Source organism: Hipposideros armiger, unplaced genomic scaffold (genome assembly GCF_001890085.2).
Source record: "Hipposideros armiger isolate ML-2016 unplaced genomic scaffold, ASM189008v1 scaffold_174, whole genome shotgun sequence".
NCBI classification, from domain to species: domain Eukaryota; kingdom Metazoa; phylum Chordata; class Mammalia; order Chiroptera; family Hipposideridae; genus Hipposideros; species Hipposideros armiger.
In genome coordinates this window covers 2,828,452-2,846,439 of record NW_017731524.1, presented here as the reverse complement: position 1 = coordinate 2,846,439, position 17,988 = coordinate 2,828,452, and the positions used below count along the sequence as shown (strand labels likewise).

The following is a 17,988-nucleotide window of genomic DNA, read 5'->3' as shown; positions in this document are numbered from 1 at the left end:
CGGAGTGTTTTTCCAGGACTAGCTAACAGTCTATGATTCGGAATGTATCTTCTGTTTTTACAACTAGAACTCAGACTTCCAAGATTTTTCTTGGTTCTTGGCATAAAATTTAAAGCAGATGGGCCAACAAAAATTTTACTCTGATTAGAATGTGTGTGGAGTGTTTTGTATGTCTGAATTCATAGTCATGGGCAATAACATCTACTAAACCAATAAATGTTCTTACTAAAGGAAAAAACATATAGAGATTTGGCTAATTTTAGCAGCACCCTTGTATTTCCTTCACCTTTTTTTTTTTAAACTGAGATTGCAATTGTAGTGTTGCAAAAACCAATTTCTTACTTGATTCACTTTTCTTAGAAGTTAGAATCTTATAGTTTCAGAGGCATAATTTCGTGTACTTCGATTTTTCATGGCCAATAATGTAGGTGCATAAGACCTTATTTGGAAACCATATACTCATCCCTTTAAGATATAGAACCCTGAATGAATGAATTTCACTACAGTTAAAAATGATGCAATAATGTATTGATTGAAAAAAAATGTATTAAAAGATTTAGGATGTGTTCTTATGTTTTGTAAACACCTGTTTTGGTAGTTATTATGACTAGCAATTAACAAAACTTACTGAAAAGAGGTGCTTAGGGACCAAATGATTTTATCTATTGTGTATGATGGAATAGCTTAGACAAATTTGTCTTTAACATGTGGAGGTGTAATTGGGTGCTGACTCTTTGGCAAATCGTCCCACTTGGATAGTTTCCTTTTCATGTATGTCTAAACTGCTAGTGATGATTAGATCTCTAATGAGTTTATTGAGCAATCTGAATTTGTTAAAGAATAATTGCGAAATTATTTTATGTTTTTTTCTGAGTCTACTAGATTCCCATTCCTATGCCTTAATTGACAACTGATCTCAAATATTTCCTATAACTTATCAGTGATTTTTGGGTATATAAAGAAAAAAATCTTTCAGTCCACTTTCATACTTCAGCCTTATATCCGACTTTAAGCTCCTCTTTTGCAGATGGCTCAAAGGAGGGAAGTGAATTTTGCTTTATTTACTTTATTTTCATATAATCCACTGTGGAATGTGTGGCCAGGGTGGGAGAGGGGGACAGTGTTGGCCTCTGTGTTATTTTCTTCCCCCTTTTTAAATAAGTGGGCATGGCAAGGAGGAGGGGAGAGAAGGCAGTAGTGAGATATTCCACAGTTTTATCTGGCTTGGTCTAGTTCTTTGCTGCTGGTGGCCTCACTGATGCATTTTCTTCCATATAAATGATGTTCAATTTTATTCCATCTTCTCAGAGGACCTCCTAAAGCAGGGTAGCCATGTTTCCTTGCAGTCTGCCAATGGCCCATGCCTCCAGCCCCCTCTGGGCAGGGTGCCCCTGGCTGTTGGCCTCCTGGGCATTGCCATTGTATAGTTCCCTGATGTGGGACATGTAATACTAGCATGACCTTTTCACCCCACCCCGTCAACTGTGGCATACCCTATAGGCGCACCCCAGGGCTGTATTACAGTTGCCATGCATGACTGGATACATTTTTTGAGGTACAAGCCCAACTTCCTTCTGCAATGTCCCTTAATTCATGAGCCTCACATATTGTTAAGCCTAGTGCCAAAAGGTAGGAGGAAGGTTATATACTCATACCTCTACTTTTCGTTGCCTGTTGGTCTCTAATTTTTTTTTTCTCAACATTGGATAGGTAGAAGGATAATCAATGAGTATATTGCCTAAGTACATGTCTGGCCAAGGTTTGAGCTATAAAATTTCCTCCTCTTGCAAGTATTGTAATATTTACGATAGATTCTGTTCCTACCCATGTACCTTACCTCTCCTCTCCCTACCCAGCAACCCAGGCAGAGGACACATGACTCCATGATTCTCTGCCTTTCCTCCCTCGTACTTTTCTTAAGGACTTAAGAAGTTGGCCAGACTTGGATTATTGTTATGAGAGCAGAGCTTTTTCAACCACCTTTTAGGAATCCCTGAGGGAATTGCCTGATTCTCTTTAAATAGGAAGTGGTTTATCTCTGTCTTCAGCTTTGGGTTAGTGGACAAATCAAGTACAATAAAAAGCATCCTACAAATATCCTGTAATAAGGTGTTCTTTAGGAGAGAAAAAGGGAGGGAAAATATGTATTGCTGCCCTTTGTATCTGAAAATTATTGACCTGTTGATCACTTTTTAACATTGGGCTAATTTAGTCTTTGAACATTTTTTAGGAGTTTATTGTGTGCCAGGCACATACCATACAAAAGGGGAGACAGTTTTTTGTAAGAGGGAGAAAGAAAAAATGCTTTAATAGGAAGTATATATTAAAGAGGGCTGCCTAACCCATATTTCTGAGGTCAAGTCTCCTGGAGGAAGTAAAATCTAAATAGACGACTAAAGGAGAAGTAGGAGTTAGACAGGTGACAGGAGCAGGGGAGAAGAGTGTTGCCTTGCAGTGATAACAAAGGCCTAGAATGAAGAGAGAACATAGAACCTTGAAGAACCGAAGATCCAGAATATCCAGAGCTTATAGGGCAAGTAGGAGCTGATAGAACTGGTGTTGTATGATAGTAGAGAAATAAATAGGAACTCGATCATTAGAAGAGTTTGAAAATTATCCTAAGAGAATTAGAGAACTAATGAATTAGAGAATTAATGAAACATTTTAAGTAGGGGCGTGGCATAATAAGATTTGTATTTTAGAATGATTCCTGGTATGTTCGGGGATAATAGATTGTAGAGGGCAAGAGGAAAGCCGGGAGATCAATTAAACAGCTATTGCAGTAATCCACGTGGGAGATGATGGTGGCCTAGGATAGGGTAGTGTAGCTGTAGTGAATTGAAATAGACAAATTAGAGAGCAGGTTGGGGTGTGAAGTAGTCAACATCTGAAGACCAGTGGCATGTAGGGGTTGAAGGGGAGAGGAGAGGTAGGAGTAAAAAATGAGGCACAAATCTCTATCCTGGGATGCTATTTAATTTGACATCGGCCTGTACTGGGATAGAGAGCACTGGAGGAGCAAGACTTGATTAAGATGCAGAAGATGATGATTTAGTTTTATGTGAGTGGGGGGCTGAAGTCCCCAAGGGCCATAAATGTGGGGATGTCAAATGGGGATGTCAAGTAGGTATGTGAGCTATCAGGAGATGATCTGGACTTCAAAGACAGATTGTGTTTGGAAAGCTGAATTCATTACCAAAGCTGTTGCTCATTCCAAATAAGAATATGGGGACACTGCTCTTACTGACATGTTGCAGTGTTTGGATTTGCAAAGTCAACCTTCATTTGAGGCAATTCCCTCCCACTCCCCTAAAAAGGACTTATTAAATATTTTCAATATGCTGTAAGTTTGGTATTTTATCCTTCCAACATAACTAAGAAATTTTGAGGTGATTTTTGCTATGGGAAATAAATTTAGAGCCTAAGTGTGAGTGTACATAAATATGGCTACCATGTAAAAGATAGACATGCCAGATCTCAAAGTAATCATTAGTCTTGCAGGCCTGTTACCTTTTAAGACTACATATGAAAAATGACAAAAGCCTTTGCCCAGGGGGAAAAAAAAAACTTTTCGTATTGTGAGTTTGGAATTTTTAGCATGATAAAAAAATCACAGAAATAATAAAGTGCAAGTCTTCACTATTACAAATACTCCAATCTGTCATTCTCTTGGAGGGACCCATGGTTAGCCATTGTGTTACAGCAGGGGAAAACATGAGTCCATCATTTAGGGTCCATATATATGGATTTAATGAATTCCCTGAACAAGAAGAAATTTTAGGTTTTAGGGGAAAGAACAAAATGTAAAGAGAATTTCTAATTCTAAAGAAGAGAGCCTAGGGGCAGCTAGGTGGCTCAGCTCATTGGAGCACGCACTCTGAACAAAAAGTTTGCTGGTTCGATCCCCACATGGGCCACTTTGAGCTGCGCCCTCAAAAAAAGAGAGCCTATATTTAGAAAAACACATTATTAGATATTAAAATGCTTCAAGGAAGAAGTAAATTAGGTGGAGATGAAAACTCATATAAGATCTAGTTTATACTGCTCTAATGCTTTTCCTATGAACTACTCCTTCATAGATTGAGCTGAATATGTCATCTTTTTATTGTCAGCTTTTTATAATGTCTTAGTCAAAGACTTGAAGTAGGTTCAGAAGTCGTCTTCAGCATATCGCTTGGCACATAGTAGACATTCAGGAAGGATTAATTTCCTTAGCACACATTTTCATTGCTTTTGAAAAAAAAAAAAGTCCCTCTCAGTGTGACAGGTTGGTTTCATTAGAAACTGTTTCACATCCAAAGATTTAAAATCAGTTAATTGGGAACTACTTGTTCAATCTAACTTGCTCTCTGGGTTATAATGAACGTAAAGGAGGTGGCATGTCTTGCTTAACAGCAAATAGTTTTGGTATTACCTTCTTTTTTTTTTTTTAAATAAAAAGTATGCCAGGACGTGATTCCACCAAAACTCAATGTGTGTTGTAGCCACCTTGTATTTTTCCCATTTATAGAATCCTGTGGTGATATATCATTGACCTATTCATTAAATCAAATTTCTAATCTAGGGTAGCAAAATTTTAACTTAATATCAAACTATCTTATTGTCCATTTTCCATTCTAGTTAGGCTAGTCTTTTATTGGTCCCTGTCATTCATTCGTCCCTGGTGTGTCCCGAACTTTCCTCCTGTGCCTTAGGTACTGCCGTTCACTCGGACACACAGCACGTAATTCCCTCAGTAACCTTTGTCTTCAATGTCAGCATTTCTAACCAACCACTATGAAGATATTAGGGTGGCTGGCAAAAATTAAAGCACCTGGTTTCCTTTCCTGATGTTTCAGTTCTTAAATATAATTTCAGTAGGAAAAATTCCATTTCTCAAACTAAGTGGACAAGAGAAAAATTGTGGTATTGGAAAAATATTACTGGTTGACCAATGGAGATCTTGGCCTAAAACTCCTAGGCACATTTGCATATCACTGGAAAAATTACTCAACTCTCTGGGTTAGGTGATTTCATTTTTGTTTTCCCTGTATAATGAGACCAAAAGTATTCTAAGTTCATTAGCAGTTCTAGGATCTATAAAAGTAAATTCCTTTGTGACACAGAAGTTAAGCTTTCAGTAACCTCAGCTGTCTAGAATCTGGAAACTGAATAAAAACGAGGATTTGGCAGCAAAGCAGCAGCCTCGCCTTATCCAGCAAAGATGAAATTCGTGAGGAAATGTTGAAGAACCACAGATACAGCTCAGACGGGGGTTACGTGGTTCATAAACAGGGAAATAACCACAAAGAAAGAAAGAAACACTTCTATTGGCTGCCTTTATAACAATGCCAAGACATTTGGGATATAAGCCAAGAAATATAGGAAGATTAGGAGGAAAAGGAGATAGAAGAATGAATAAAAAGGAAATCTATTGTTAAATAAAACTATTACTCTACAATCCTGTCAATAAATTCTGATGTTTGACACAGTTTAACAACCATTCTTTATAAAAATACTAAAAAATAGGGGCCGGCCAAATGGTGTGTTGGTCAAGAGTTGGCTTGGGATGCCAGCTCTGAGCAGCAGAGCCCTGGTTCGGATCCCACATGAGGGCCAGTGACACTGCCCTCTGCAGCTAAGATGCTGAACAACAGCTCTACCTGGAGCTGGGCGACAGCATAGGCTGCAGTGGGGCTGGCCAGTAGCAGGCATGAGCTTTCGTGAGCTACCATGTGCCACCATGAGCGGCCGTCCAATGGCCGGCAAACGACTGCCTCACCCGGGAAGAGCGCAATGATAATACCAACATGGGCTAGTGAAGCAACGTCCTCCACAACTAGACTGAAGTACAAGAGGACAGCAACTTGTCTGTTCCCCTTCCCCCAATTCCCCAGCACTGTTCCCCTCCCCCCAATTCCCCAATGAAGTCTTAAAACAAAACAAAACTAAAAATTGAACTTATTTCATATTGGAATAGGTGTTTCTTTTAACCAGTAGTTAACAGTATATTTAATGGAAAAAAGCCAAGAGAGCATCTGTTAAAATCAGAAAATAAACGTTCCAGCACAATTATAATTATTATTGTTCTAGAAAACCTACTCTTGTGTACATGGAACAAAAAGAACAAGACCAGCACTAGATAAACTTAGATAACATTTTTATTGTTTCAAGAGAATCTGATTGAAAACCTCAAATTAGAGGAAAATGTGGTCTAATTAGAAATGAAAGACTTCAGTTTAGTAAAGTAAAGGTGCTAAAGTAATTAGCATATCTGTGCTTCATTAATAACTAAATTGAAAATATAATGGCATTTGTGGTGGCAAATTCTTATGAATTACCTAAAGATAAATTATAAAAGAATAAAAAGGAGATAGAGTCTTAGATCCCTGTGGGCTCTAAAGACTATGCTGTCTGCATGTTCCTTATATGACATGATGTCACTGCCAGTGTGGCTGGCCATGTGCATGCACATGTGTGGACTATGCGTGTATGTGTGTGTGTGTGGTGTGAAGGCATATGGACAGTGAAAACAGTTTTGTAGATTTTGAGAAGTTTAAGTGTTAATTAATCATTATTAAAGTCCCATTGTCTCTTCACATTCTCTTGCAAACCATGCTTTTCCAAATTCCCTGGCCCAGCGGCAACATTCTCTTGCAAACCATGCTTTTCCAAATTCCCTGGCCCAGCGGCATCTCAAGAGGTTCAGCCAATGGCAGGTATTGGCAAACCACTATGGAGGTTTAAGGAGCTGACAAACTGGGACTTTTCTCTATATCTATATCTTGGTTTCCATCTCCATCTCTCTCTCAGTTTCTCACTTGGGCAGCACTTTTCTGCAGCGGCTAACTCTCGTTACCCAGCTCCGTGGGCAGCCCCTTGGTGTGGTTCTAGCTCCCTTCCAATGGAGCCAGCCCTGGAATCTTATGACATCTTCTTTGTCCACTGTGTTTCCAGTCCTAGGGATGAGCGTGGCTTTTTGGCTTTCTGCTGTTGCTAATCTGGGTTACTTCACTCTTCTCCTTTTGACGTCTCAGCTGTGTTGTCACCTGTATTAAATGACCTGTTTAAATACTCAGGTTGGCACCTGTTTCTTTACTGGGCCCAGATCTAGAGACACACACGCCTGGTTTTTTTTCTTGCTTCATTTAAAAACAAAAATCTATATAGAACAATATATGGCTCATAGTAAACACTCAATATTGTTGATTGAATGCCATCTAAAACAGTGAAGCTGAGGGAAATTTAACTGGTGAAATTATTTTCAGATATTCGGTCAACTAAAGCTAATGAAAAGGTCTACACCATACACATAATTTAATTAGATCACATGGATTGTGTTTATTTAGTCATTAGAAAAGAGATTGGAAGCTGCCTTTCTCTGACTGTATTAATTGGAAGAGTGGTGCAGAGGTGAGGGTCATGGATTCTTGAAGACTGCCTTTAAAATAAGATGCTAGGAGTCAACTTTGGGTCTGATAAGCAGTCAGCAAAATAGAAACAACTAGAGTATTTTGTTTTTACTTTCAAATCTCTTCTGAACACAATACATTATCTGAACATATTTATATTGCCAGCACAAGTGGTTGATTTCAATTATCCCTTTATTTTTTTTTTTATTTTAACAAAAGCAGTATGTTCCTGTGATAAGAAAAATTCAAAGAAGCTTAGTAGTAGCTTCACCCCACTCACCTCCATCCCCACAAATGTAACCAAGGTAGATAGTGCATTGTAACCACACAGTGGCCTGTGCATTATTTAGAATACGCAGATTGCTTCTTGCAGCATATACTGATTTGCAACTTCTTTTTTTACTAAAGAGATTAATTTAGGCATCTCTCTCTCTAGCAATCCATAATTCTATGCCATTTATTTCAGGCGCTGCATAGTACTCTATTGTGTGCATATAGCCTAGTTTATTTCAGGTTCCTTACTGATGGGCATTGGGTTTTTGGCAGTGGCATCTGTCCTAGCAGATGGCAACTTTAAATAAAATAAGAAAAATTTAACTGTTTTGTGAGGGTTTTGGTTTTTTTTGCCATAGTTTCACAATGTTCCTGTTTTATATAAGCATCTCATCTGCTAGAGTATATAAAAATCTCGGTAGCTATGAAATTTCTATAACTTTCAAATACATCTGAATATATACATGTGTTCATTTGATTCTGGCACCTTTGACAACCTTCACTAAAAGTGTTGTTCAAAATCAGTTTTTATTACTTGAGAGCAGGAGTACTATTCTATTGCTGTAAGGAGTTAGAGTTCATCCTGAAGAAGTAAGATCTCTATTTATTAATAATTTTATTCTCTTTGGTTTTCCATTGTTGTCCCATTATTTTCACAGGTTTTTCCAGAGTAATGTTTAGATTATGAAATAGTTCAGGAGAGATTTCCTGATGATGAAGAATTTGTAAATTTTCAAATAAGGCTTTTGTAAAATACCCAAATCTGAAGTCTTTTAATTCATAAGTTAATACCATTAAAACAACAAACTGGGTCAAAAGTCAATTCTTGCCACAGAGTTGCTTCTTGTAGTAACACAGAAATAACGTAATGTGAATGAAAGCTATTGAGAAATCATCCATACGTGGCAATAATGAGGAAATTATATTCTACAAAGTTGGTGACTACTTAGAAAATTATTGCTTTGGTTTTTGATTCAGTATTTTAATTCAATAATTCGATATGTTAACATTCATTGGAAGATAATATTAACATCGCTTAGGATTTGGTACATGATTATTACTCTGCCTTACTCATAAGATAGAGATAAATTATCTAAAAATGAAAGCCATCAAAATAAGCTTTTTTAGAAATAAATGTAGAAAAACTGTTTACCAGTTTCTGTCATTTTCATCATCTACTTGTGCAATGGCAAGTATATCTTAAGAAAACAAAAGTTGATGTACATAATAAGTAGGCCCTATCTAGGAAAACATTATAAATACCTTCATTTTGGTGAGGAAATGCATAATAAGCTTAGAAATGTCTTCTTCCAAAACTTACTTTGACTATTAATTATTTTGAAAGTGTACTTGTCCAGAACTCATCATTCCCCGTGGTTCTTGAAAACTGTATTTCTGAACCTTCATTTAATTTTAAATTTCATTTCTAAGGCAGAGGTAATTCAGTTACTGTGTATGTTAATATAAAAAAAATTACTGAAGAAGTGACTTTTATTTGTCCCAACTTTAATGTATTCAGCTGTTCAGAGGAGAAGAGATGGTCCTCATTCTAGGTCATTCTAGACAAGTGGGAGTTTTATCCTTATGGGGCAACAGTGTGAGAGGCAATATACATTTTCTGAAATATATATTTTAAGTAACATTTGATTTTTAATAGAAAAATGTAAATCTTTTGACCTAAGTTGCTTCTTATGATCTTTCCTAACCTACCCATACCCGTGAAAATGTATTTGAAGATATTGTGCGTAGCTCCTAAAAAAGTAGAATGCCCTACCACAATGTTATCTGCTTTCAGCTTTCTTTTAGAAGTATCTTTGTTTTTGTCTTTTTACTTTTTACTCTTATTCATGTGAAGATAAGTGTTGGTATAGCCTAGGAAAATGCACTGTGTATTTTGGTGTTTCAGCCGAAATGTTTGAATGTAAATTTTTTTGAGATGTTAGCCAGGGTTTTGAGCATTTAAAAAAAAATGTGTATTTTTTTCTTTATTTCCATCTTCAACATTTACATTGCCTGTAAAAGTATAAAATTACTAGTTTCCTTTAACTTCTTTATTTAGGACAGACCATTGAATTGTACATGGTTAAAATCTATTAAAGTAAGTGTCCATTAATTTTTTAAAACTTCCACTAGAAAATTAAAAACTTCGGTCATCTTTGTTTGAAGTTAAAAGCAACTCCACTTAAAAGTATATAAAGTGATTTTTTTTTAAATACACTTAATGGGATGAAAAGAGTTAATTTTCATTCATGGGAAAGTCCTGATATCAAATGAAATTTTTTCCTATTTTTATGGAAAGAGGATTTGGAGTTACTAGTTTGAAAGTTTAAGTAAACACGTAGAAACTTTATAAGATTAACTTCTCCTTGCTTGGTAGAAAAAGGCATTTTTGATGATTTTTGAATTACAGCCCAACGCAAGGCTTGTAAAATCCATGATCCTTGATGCTGATATGAGGCAGAAGATACAGAATACAGTTTAGTGGATGGGAATGAGTCAAAGGAAATTTGTCATTATTTATCTGATAATAAACTACAAATAAGACTAGATTCTGTCCTACTGTGACATGTTTAAAGACAATGTCTTTGTGTTCTCTGCTTCAAGTACATTGAAGGTCAATATATGTCTAATAAGTCAACTTATATCATAATAGTATTCTTAATTTAGTTCCATAAACCATTACTTAGAGGAAATCTTGTAAAACGCAGGCCCAGAAATTCACTGCTTTAATTAATTAATTAATTAAATTAATTCGTTACTTTTTTTATTTGAAAAAAATGTAAAACCTGTTTTATATTTAAAAGGTTCCCTCACAACCTACTGTTTGAAAAAGTGTGATTACATTTAATTTGTTTTATCTTGCAATATTCGAAACAATAAAGGCACAGTGACATTTTGCTTAACTGGTTTTTAAAAAATATTTTGTTCTTGACCCAGCTTTTCTAAATTTCTTTTTATTGTATTAACACTTTATTTTACACTATCCTTGCTGATACTTTTTAAATATATAAAATGCCTTAGAAACTTAATGATATTCTTGGTTTCTCTTGGATGAAAGATAGTCTTTCAAAACTTGATTTTTAAATATGTGTGTGTATTTTTTTAACAAGAGAAAAATGAGCAAATTTATTAACATGTGTACCTTTCTATTCATGGGAGATACCTAGGAAAAATGAATAAACTCCTTGATTTTTAAATTTAAACCACATGTCTGTCATTGGATTTTCTAAAGGTATGCTTTAGCAATCAACCATTAAAATCATAATACTTGATTATTGAGGAAAGCAAAGAATAATTACTTGCATTCTAAATTTATATGGTGGGAAATTAAAAGAAAGTTGACCTCTTAGACTTCCAGTTTGTTGATGTGTGTAGTGAACATAATAAAACCTACATTGTAGATATTAAGAGGCATTATGTTGCCTATCTGCTTACCCAGGTCTGCAAAGACATTACTATCACTGCTCCTTCGTGTAATTTGAACTTTAGGCCCCTAATGCCATTAGTCACTGTAAAGGAAATATAGAGAGAGATAAAATGGAAATTTGCCTCTAATATATATATTTGTGTGTGTGTGCGTGCGCGCACGCACACACACACACACACACAATTATATAGACATGTAATTTATACATACACATGTATATACATATTTTATATATACACCTATATATACCTGTATATACATACGAGTATATATATATATTTTCTGCCTGTCTTGTGGCATCCTGTGCCTCTACCCAACCGTCCAACTCCCTTTTAAAAGTAAGAGACAGGTACATACTTTCATTTGCATTCTATTAGAAACCATAATAAAGGAAGACTCATGATATGAAGAGATTCTGGCAAGTCTAAATAAATCAGTCTGGATCTAAAATGATCTGTAAAAGCCTGTTAGCTTACATGAGCCAATGTGGTTACGACCCTGCAGGAGATTTATATGAACACAGTTCTAGAATTTTTAGCAGTTTTATTTTTCAGTTGTTGATCATATTTTCTAAGTGACTTTTCCACAGGTAGGAGAGCCTCCATAGTTAAGCTTTTTGCAGGTAAAGGAAGAGAACAAAGCGTGACATGCAGTAGCAAAGAATCAAGTTTTGAGTACTCATAAGTCCCCTAAAGTTGATGAGTTTTTTAATTTTTCAAATGACATTTCATTCTTGTAAGAAAGGTTCATAAAGCATAAAAACATTTATTTTCTGTAGAATGGTTGTTTCTTTCTTGACAATTCCAATAAGATGTGCATATCTTTTTTCCATTCTCTCTTTGTTTTTGGTTTGTTTGTTTGTTTTTAGATAATTACTTACCATTTTGCTTTTAAGAAATTAAAGCACATACCTTCTCTTTTTAACTATCAAAGATGAGAGTCGGAGAAATCTTTTCTTCTACTACTAAGAGTTTTTGTGAAACAGTGAATGATAGAATTATGAGTGCTGTTCTTCAGTGCTTTGAATAGTAGCAAGATCCGATTTTCCCTCCGAAAGCCTTCATAGTTGAAAAACAGTCTTAACGATTTAACAAAACTATTATAATAAAAATATTAAAAGAGATAACCTAAAGTTATTTTAGTCTAGGTCATTTAATTTAAAAATTATAGTTTTTATGAGATATTTAAATATAATGATCAATAATCAGTTTTTCTCTTATTATAAATAAAACTTCACAAAAGACTATCATATTATTATACACTTAGTTCACTTCATTTCATGCAATCTTTTATTTTAGTTTGCCCATGAAACTGTTTCAGAATTTATGTTTTAATGGGAATAAAATTTGGTTAACGTCAAATGAATGTTTATTTGGAGCTTACAAAAATTATAACAGTCATTTAGATAAATAGGAGTAGTTTTTTTAAAAAGAGAACAATTTAAACAAAATGAAACTTTTTGAAAGTGAAGATACCTTTTATTACTTCACTATCTTTAATTTTTTTACATTATGGTGTTTATGGATGGCTTTAGACAGTATATCTAGATTAGACTATCTATTGGGTTTTCGGAAGAGCCATGACATATTTTTTCTATGTTTTTTATTGCAAAACTGCATCATGACTTTTCCGATGACCCACTAGTTAAAATTGGGCAGTAATACTTCCTCAGTAGGACATATGTCACCAATTTCTATTTTTGAAGATTAGTGTTTCTGATGATGATTAACTGTGTGAGTGTATGTGATTAGAGCTAGTGGTTGGTTTTGATCTGACTATATACACTAACAAAAAGTATACTTTGTAGTTTTTTTGTTTTTGTTTTTAACATTTGGCATTTTGAACTATTCAATAGATTTGTTTCTCTGTCTTGTGAGATGGCTATTGCCCTTACACAAAAAGAGTCCTTGCTGTGTGACATATTACTACTACTTAATTTTGTCAGTTGGTTACTACTGAGCACAGATTTTCCTGATCATGGAGCACAGATTTCATACACAGTTAAAGGATGTCCCGGGAGATAACTGAAGAGAATTGGAAAGATTCTATGTTCTTCATGCTAGTGTATAAAACTGTTTGGCTTCTCTATTTATCTAGTAAGAATGGCAACCCTCCCATATCCAGAATATCAGCGGCACCCTGTGGGTAAATGGCTTCTGGAGGACAGAATTGGAAAGACTTTCATCTTTGTAACACTTCCGTAGATTGGTGCTTGGTGATTTTGGTCCTGTTTTGGAACCCACCTTTGTGATGTCCCTGCAAAACCACCACAACCATCCATCAAAAGAGCTGGTCCCTTCGTGTTCCTTCCTCATCTCAGTAGGGAGCGCCAAACTTCACTGAGCTTATTAAGCGAAAATCATAGGAGTTATCTTTGATGCCTTTCATTGCTTCACCCTCCACAGCAAATTCCTAACTTCTAAATATGCCTTTTATCAGAATTCATCTCCATCTCCTTAATTGTTCATACGAACTGTGCTAATAGCCTGTACTACATTAGACATGTTGCTCTAATTTCCATTCTCGTACCTTTCAGTCCATTCTCCATATAAGCAGGTTTTTCTTCCAATCTTAAAACCTTTCAGCATCTTTCCATTTCCTGTAGGATAACAGATATTTTTTATTCATCACTTAAGTCCCTTGCTTGTCCCCTTCCTTAGACTGCTCTTTTCCTATCTGCACAGCTTGCTTTTCCCGCTCCTATTTCCAGTCTTGATTCAAATGGTCTCTGTCAATAAACCCTTCTATTTCAGCCTATTTAAAAGTACAGCTGCTTCACTGGGTGAAGAGTTGCCGTGGATGAGTGGTGATGAGAGCAAACATGGATGCAAGAAGGCAAGTTGGGAGACTTCTGTAGTCGTTGAGACTAGATGGTAGTGACTAGGAGTAGGTTTGTGATATTAGAGATAAAGTAATGTAAACCAATTTGTGATGTGTTTGGAGGTTTAGTTAAAAAGGTCTCACTTATGGATTGGATTTGGGGACCAATAAAAGAGAGAGGAATCAAGGATACTGCCCTTAATTTTTTCTTGAGCTTCTAGGCAGAGGTTGATGCCGTAATGACATGGCGAAGTCTAAGAGGAAGGAGATGGGGGTGGACTTTTGCAGAGGAGAGAAATTAAGAGTGTTGTTACATTTACATACTAAGTGAAGATTTCAAATACACCATTGGCGATGGGAATTTGTATTTGGAGATGGAGGTTTCTTAATGATTGCCATATTGGCATAAGATTACTGAAGAGCATGCAGGTAGAGTAGAGCCTATAGGACTAGGCTCTGGGGCATGTCAATACTGAGAGTTTGAGCACAATAAGTGAGCCAGCAAAGAAAACTAACAAGATTGCCAGGGACACAGACAGAAAACCAGGAAGGTGTGGTACCCAGAGATCAAAAGAAACAGGTACTTAATGAAGAAGGGATTGTTCGGCAGTGCTGAATGTTACTGGGACATCAGAGAAGATGAAAATGGAGAAGTAAGTAATGGATGGGCAGCAGGGAGATCATTGGTAGTTTTGATAAGAGAATTGTCAGTGGCCTGTATTATGGCTATTAGTCCTATGTGACTATTTAAATATACATTAATTCATGTTAAATAAAATTAAGTCACGAGTCATAGTTCATATGTAATAGCCACATGGGGTCCGTGGCTACGATATTGGACCGTGCAGGTGCTGAGCATTTCTAACACCGTGGAGAGTTCTTTGGCTAGTGCAATTCCAGAAGGCAAATGCAGCTCTGAGCGCCACATCCTCTGGGCGGTGTGTGGCCAGAGGAAAACCAGGACAGAGCCTTCGAAGGCACTGGGTCCCAGGGCCCTGATCTCAACGGGATACTACCAGCTAGAGCAGTGAAGATGTAAGCATGATTGGAGTGGTCTGGAAAGGCTGAGGAAGTGGAGACAGTCTATAGACCACTCTGGTTTTAAAGACAATGAAAGTGATTATCACAGGTCTTTTTTTTTATTGACTATAAGTGTTAAATTGTTATGTGCATTAACATCTATGGGAGGTCAAGGACACTGGTGGAAATGATTATTATAAGGCCTTGTGTTGCCTGGGAAATTTTTAGTCAGTAGGTGTAGCCTGAAGATGAGTAAGATTGAGATCCACAAGGGGGGGTGGGGTATTGCTATGTCCTTCACTGGGGAGAGAGAAACGTATAGGTATGGTTGTAGTTTAGACATATCAACACATTTAATCCTCAGAACAACTTTAAGAGTAGGTACTCTTAATAGCCAGATGAATATCTCATTTTCCAAATGAGAAAAGAGTTTGGTGTTATTTTGAGAAATGAGATTGATAGATAAACTGAGGTTTGGTTCTGTATACCTTAATAGACCAAGTAGGGGAGTTCAAATTTTAACATAGTGTCCAGAAAGGACTATATTTTTTATGGTATTAATATAAATGAAAGTGTTCCAAAGAGGCTGGTGCTTTTCCAGTAGCTTGTACCTGTAATTAAGTTGGCCGCCACTCTATTTTAGCAGAGTTTGTCCTTTACAGTAGAATAGCCACTCAATGTGGAACAGGAATGTGGTTTATCTCACACACTGTCATGCCCTAAATTTAACTGTCCTAACAAAAAATAATGCTTTGTTAAAATATCAGTTAATTATTTTATCAACTATTAGAAGCAAATGTCCTAATGTCCTACCTTCTGTCACATTGTGCCTTACAATTGAATTTGCTATATACATGCCTGTTTTTCACACTGGGTTGTAAGCTCTTTGAGGTAAAGTTAGGTTTATGTTTGCTTTACCCAGGGGTGCCCTATCAAAGCTTTTCAAATAATTAGATATTGAATAGATACAGGTTACATTGAGTTGCATTAACAAATGTGTTACTGCTGGTGAGTCAGTTTCAGGCCAGCAGTATCCTCGATCTACTTTACTTTTCTGCTTGATCTTATGGTGCCCTTTCTTGTTACACCTCTCCAATTTACAAAAGAAGAAGGAAGAGAGGAAGTGACGGAGGAAGGAAAGAGGGAAGGATGAAAGGAAAAGATTTCTAACTACAATATATTACAATGTAGTCTTCCTACTGAATGTCACCCTGTTTATGTAAGGCCAGTTACCAATTTGGCAAGGACATTTAAAACTATCTGTCTTTCAGAGTACTGTGCCACACATTTCTAAGGATTAAATGATGAGAATTGGTGCTTTGTTTTTTTCATCAAGGAGAAACTTTGGAGACTTTGACAGAATCACTCATTGTTTCCCATGCAAATAACTGTTTTAGTTTTAATGAACGTACTGCTGTTCTCATTAAAGTTGGTTATTAATAAAAAGATGTGTAATGAGGCATAATCTTTTATTTAATAGCTAACAACAAACTTCAGAATGTATAAAGAACAGGAGGCCATCTAATGTTGATATTAGCCATGGCAATTATGTGGAGAAGATGTTATTAATTTAGCAGTCATTCTCACAATTACTGGATTAATAAATTTTGTATTCAGGGATGACTGTTTTTATTTCACAGAAGACAGTTTACAAAAACATTAATGTAACAACAGAATGAAAAGAAAAATAAAGAGTATGACTCCTGACATAAAAATTGTTTGCTTGAGCATGAGATAGTTTCCTAAACCAATCAATACTTGATCCTGATATTAGTCTTCTTCCATAATTTGCTTTATAATATATAAATGGTGAACTCTGTTGATGTACATTAATTTGAACTACTTCTGGTTGGAAATATTTGCAGTTCTTTTCAAATGATTATAAGACAAAATATCGAAACATTAGAGGCATTGTTTTTGGCTCTAATGGTTCAAATACTATAATTTTTGTTTATATTAATTCTTGGCAGTAAAATATGGGCTGATGGAATACGATTACTTAAGTATCCTTTTGTCAGTAAAACAAAAATTCAAGGTATAAGTTTTGCACTTGACATATCTCACATTTTCAAAACAAAAGTCTTATTAGTGATTTAAGAAAAATTTTTATGTTTGCTAAATTCATTTACTTGTTTTGAAATTCAGAATCTTTAAATCCATATACATTTGGTATAGTAAATTAAAATCTGAGTACAAATTTGTTTCTCTACTTTAGCATATTTTGTTTCTGGCTCTGTATCAATATATCCTGTGACCATACATAATTGGGTGAAAGTGAAAAACGGCCAGAATGAAAATGGCTTAGGAAGATATAGTTCTAAGAAAATGTAGTGTGTGTGTGCACACAAATAGAATGTTATTGAGTCCAAAAATAGAAATCCTTGCATTTACAGCAATATGGGTAGAGCTTGTGGGCATTATGCTAAGTGGAATGTCAGAGAAAGACAAAGACTGTATGATCTTACTTATATGTGGAATCTTAAAAAAACAAATCATAGAAACAGAGAATAGATTAATGATTGCCAGAGGCAGGGAGTAGGAGGTGGACAAAATGGTCAAAGGTGGTCAAAAGGTACAAACTTCCAGTTATAAGATAAATAAGCTCTGGGGATGTAATGTACAGCATGGTGACTGTAGTTCAAAGTACTGTATTGTATATTTGAAAGTTGCTCAGAGTAGATCTTAAAAGTTATCACAAGAGAAAAGATTGTAATAATGTGTGATGACGGATGTTAACTTATCTTATTTTGCAATATATACATACTCATATATCAAATCATTATGTTGTACAGCTAAAACTAATGCAGTGGTATATTTCAAATATATTTCAATAAAGCTGGAAAAAAAAGACAATTCTGAAAATTCCCAAAAGGGCATCTTTGTCAAATGTTAAAGTTTAACAGTAGATTTTAAACTTCAGTTTGTCTGGAGCGGTCCGTATCTAATGCCTGTGATGGCTGTGTAGGCGGCAGTAATCAGAAAGATGGATCAGGTAGCGAGCTAAGATGCTGCTGTGGCGAATGATGTGGAATACCCCTTCACTTTGTCCTTTAAAAA

At 35.7% G+C, this 17,988-nt stretch overlaps 1 protein-coding gene across 7 annotated transcripts in view; it reads left to right on the top strand.

The window, feature by feature from the left end:
- Window positions 1-17,988, top strand: part of KLF12 (KLF transcription factor 12) — a 529,300-nt gene that overhangs the window by 329,172 nt on the left and 182,140 nt on the right. The window lies entirely within an intron of this gene.